Consider the following 4,941-nt stretch of genomic DNA (forward strand, 5'->3'; position numbering starts at 1 on the left):
GGCTCTCCTGTCCTTCACTATCTACCAGAGTCCGTTGAGTCAGTGATGCCATCCAACCATCTCTTGCTCTCAAATCTTTCCCAGCATCAGGGTCTTTTCCAATGAGTCAGCTCTTTGCATCATTCTTCATTTTGAAGGGGGAAGAAGTCCTCTTTCAAGTTGGAGGGGGTGGTGTTTGCTAGGTTGGTGGGATGTGCTTTGTGTTGCAAGCAGGTGCTGTGTTTGTCATGTGGGGAGAGCCTGGCTTGGATTTGCAGAGAGAGAAGGCTGATGATACTCCTGGAGAGAGCTGTTACCCAAGTCCTACAGGGATAACATTTTGCTCTAAGGACATTTTGCTCTAAGTTGGAGGTGGTTTTCCATAACCTGCAGCAGGTAGAGACCTGACCAGTATGGGGGAGCTTGGGAACTTTCAAAATTTTAGTAGAGGTTACAGAGATTAGATGCCCACCTTCCCGACTTCCTGCATTTGGAGGGCTCAAGCTCTCAGGGAGGCACGGGGCCCTGACTAAGACATCCATCCTGGCCTGCATGGCCTGGGATCCCATGGCCTTCCGAAGGTGCCCTCGGAGGTGGCTTTGCAGAGACCAGGTTACTGCACGTATGCTAGTCACAGGGCGCCGGGCAACTGGAATGCATTCGTGTTTGCTGCAGATACATGGGTGGTCATGGAGGAGAAGCAGAAACTGTCTCCTGTCCAGTGTTTTGATGACTTCTTCCTTGTCAAAAACAACCCCAGACTTAGTGATTTAATACAACCACCATCTGACCGTGTGCACGGGCTCTGTGGGTCAGGACTTCAGACAGGCATAGTGGGGCTGGCATTTCTCTGCTCCATGAGATCTGGGACCTCCACTGGGGCAGACTGTGCAGCTGGAATCATACACCTGGACTTGGGCTAGCATGCCCCCAGGTGCCCTCCACCCTCGTGTGACCTGATTGTCTTCAAATGACTGGATACCACAGGTGTGAGCACATTCTACACAAGGCAGGATCTGTGTGGCCTTTTATGACCTCTGCTGAGAAGCCACATTGTGTCACTTCTACCATACTCCACTGGCCAAAGCTCTTTGAGGGAAGGGGCGTAGAACCCCAATTCTCAGTAGCAGGGATGTCAGAGAATTTTGCAGTCATTTTCTAACAGCCACACGTATCCTTCCTCGTGTTGGGTGTTAGCCCCCTAGAATAAAACCATCTTTAGTTGGCTGTTCAGGAGCCCCTCAAAGGGTGGCTGCCCACCCCCTGCTCTTTCTAAAGGGAAACTTGTCATGTGTGAAACACTGTGTATCTCCAGGAATCCTTAGATGTGGAGAGAGATATTCCTGCATTTCTGTCAACATTATTCAACCAAGGGACAACCAAAGGCCACCAGACATTTGAAAGAATCCTTCCAGATGAAGCAAATCCACCAAGAGTCTCCACACCAAACTAGTAGAACGTCCATAAGGAAAGAAAAAGAAAAAATGGTGGTTGACTGAAGAAATTAACAGAAATAACAGACGATAATTTCCTAGTGGTCGTGGACCTGGGTATTCAGAATGAAAGGCACGCCAAGTGCTGAGCAGAGTGAAGGGACTCTGTTGCTAGATGCATTCTTGTGGAAATCCAGGACAACAAATATAGACATTAACAAATACAGATTTTAAATTTTTCTAGAGAGGAAAAAATTCAGTCCCCTGTAGAAAAACAGAAATACACTGACATACAGATTTCTCATTAACATAATGGAAGTAAACCATGCAACCTTCTTATGAGAATTACTCTTTTTATTTTGAGATTTATTCTGGAAGGTTTGAAATATATACAAAACTTGAAAGAATGGCATACTGAATGCATTGTGCCCATCACCTACCTTAAGTCATTGTTAACTTATGGCCAAACTTGCTTCACCTACACTCCTACTGAATACTCTCTCTTCCAGTACCTTGATTGTCTTAAGACAAATTCTTGACATCTTACCATGTTGTGAGTGCATGCTAAGTCGCTTCAGTCATGTCTGACTCCTTGTGACCCTATAGATTGTAGCCCACCAGACTCCTCTGTCCATGGGATTCTCCAAGCAAGAATACTGGAGTGGGTTGCCATGCCCTCAACCAGAGGATCTTCCCCACCCAGGGATTGAACCCACGTCTCTTATGTCTCCTGCATTAGCAGGCGGGTTCTTTACCACTAGTGCCTCCTGGAATGCCACCTTATCATGTCATCTGTTAGCTATTTGAGTATAGCTAAGGAAGGTAATGTAAGGATTACCTTAAATCAAAAAGGTAAGGATTCTTGAAGAAACACAAACCACAATACCATTTTAATGCCTAAAGTTGCTGACAATAATTGTTCAATGTCATGCAGTGTTCAAATGTTGCTAATTGTCTTGTAAGTGTGTGTGTGTGTGTTTTAAGAATTTGTCTGAGTCAGGATCCAGATAAGGTTCATATATTGCAACTTGTCGATATGTTTCTTACGTCTCTCTTAATCTTTAGGGTCCCCAAATCTTATTTTTCCCTCCTGGAATTTATTTGTTGGGAATATTAGCTCTTTTGTCCTGTGGTGGTTCCCACAGTCTGGACTTATACTGAGTGTGGATGTGTCATGTTATTAATATGTTTACCCTACATTTTTGAAAATTAATCAGATTCATGTTCCTTACCATGCCCCGTCCAAAGACTACTTCATTGGTGGTGTGTACTTCCACCAGGAAGCACACACAGGTCTGGATGTCTCTCCTGGTGTGACATTAGCACTATTGATGATTAGTGCTCAGATCTGATAAGTCACTAGGGGTTACAATGGCAATAATTGACCACTTCTTTCTCATGTATTAGCTGCTTACTTCCCCAAATAGAAGCTTTCCTTCATCAACTATTTTGTAACTCAAGGAACAATTTGTGTACGAAAGGCAGGGAAAAAAAAAAAAAAACCTTGATTCTTTTTCTCTTTAAAATAAGTTAACGCATTTTCATTTTTCCCAGTTCCATTGAGATCTAGTTGACATATAATATTGTGTAAGTTTAAGGTGTACAATGTGATCATTTGATACACATATATATTTCAAAATTATTCCAATAAGGTTAACAATATTAACACATCAGTCACCTCACATAGTTACCATTATTATTTTTTGTGATGAAAACATGTAAGATCTACACTCTTAGCAACTTTCCAGTCTACACTACAGTGTCATTGACTGTGATCACCATGCTATACATTAGATCCCCAGAACTTATAACTGGAAGTTTTTACCCTTTGACCAATATCTCCCCATTTCCCCCATCCCCATATCTGGCAACCACTATTCTACTCTGTTTCAGAGTGGATTCCTTATCAGTTTTCAAAAAAACTTGATTCTCTAGCATCCTGCACAGGTTTCAAAGAGATGATTTTTTGAGGATCGTTTTAATCCATTGCAGTTACTATTCTTTTCCTTTAGAGTTATCTAAACTCTAGTACTTTTTTTGTTTTTGTTTTTTACTGTTCTTATTAATGCTCAAATTGTTCCATCTATAGCTAACTGGAACCTCTTGAAGTTGGCTCTGATGTCCTTTTACTCAACAGTAACAATCATTAGTAGCTTCCTTACTTCCTTATATGAAAGGATGTCCCAGGCTTACCTTGAAAATTTCCTACCCGAAACCTCTAGTTAGCCTATTCTCCAAAAGCCCTGATTCCTTTAGAGGGAAGTGATATTTAGGGACCACAGTTTGGGTGCTGGGGTGTTCAATGCTACTAGGTTTATTTTTTTTCCCCTAAGGAAAAAATAATTTTCTACTTGGAATCCAATATCCAGACAAGCTCTTTCTTATGAGGACAAATAATGATATTTTTTTACATGCAAGAATTCAGAAAATTTACCATCCATTCACTGTGGTTGGAAACTGAAAGGTTGTTGCTGAGCCATGAAAGACACCAGGATTCTTGGTCTCCGGAGGAGAAGAATTCTATTTGGAGCCAGTGACAAGGCTTGATCACTCAGAGCTTTTGTGTAATAAAGTTTTATTAAAGTATAAGAAAGATAGAGAAAGCTTCTGACATAGACATAAGAAGGTGGCAAAAAAGTGCCTCCCTGCTAGTCTTTAGCCAGATATATAGCTGCTAGCAGTCTGCTAATTAAAGAAAGGAAATGTCTCAAAACTCAAAGACTAGCATCAAGTCCCTCACCCGCAACATGAATTTTGAGATAATATTGGCACAAGGTGACTTGTCCCGGGCCATAAAATGATTGACATGAATCTTGAAGAAAGGCAGGTTTCCAAGCAAATACAGTCTCATTAACATAACTTAAGAGAACATTTGCATGAGTAAAACATACTGGTTTTTCAAGTCATTTCTGAGTCTTAGGCAAACCAACTGAAGACCGAGTCTAGGGTAAATACATAGTTCATTAACACAGCTTAAGACAAACATTTCCATAAGAAAAATGAATTGGTTATCTCAAGGTTTGAGAAAAGTTCAGGTAGAACCAGGTGTTGTCATCAGTTAAGTTCAATCACTCAGTCATGTCCGACTCTTTGTGACCCCATGGACGGCAGTATGCCAGGCTTCCCTGTCCATCACCAACTACTGGAGCTTACTCAAACTCATGTCCTTTGAGTCAGTGATGCCATCTCAAGGTCTGAGAAAGTTAAGTTCAGGTGGAACCAGGTGTCATCATGGCAACGCAGAATTTTAAAAGAAATCTCTTTTTAAATTTGTATAGAGGAGAAAAAAAATATCTAATGCTAGTAGTTTGTTTCCTCCTGCCGCTTAAGAGAGAGACAAAAATGTCTGAAACTTGCAGCCTGTTTTCACCGTTTGGAAACCCCTGGCCTTCCTATTACCCTCTCAGACCCACATCAGAAATGAATCACCAAAGAAAGAAAAAGATTTGGAATTTAGGAAATAGCGGAGCCACTTCATGAGAAAGAGTTCCCCAGACCAGCAGCTGTATGCCAGTCTGATTTGAGCTAG

Source organism: Odocoileus virginianus, chromosome 33 (assembly GCF_023699985.2).
Source record: "Odocoileus virginianus isolate 20LAN1187 ecotype Illinois chromosome 33, Ovbor_1.2, whole genome shotgun sequence".
In the NCBI taxonomy this organism is placed as follows: domain Eukaryota; kingdom Metazoa; phylum Chordata; class Mammalia; order Artiodactyla; family Cervidae; genus Odocoileus; species Odocoileus virginianus.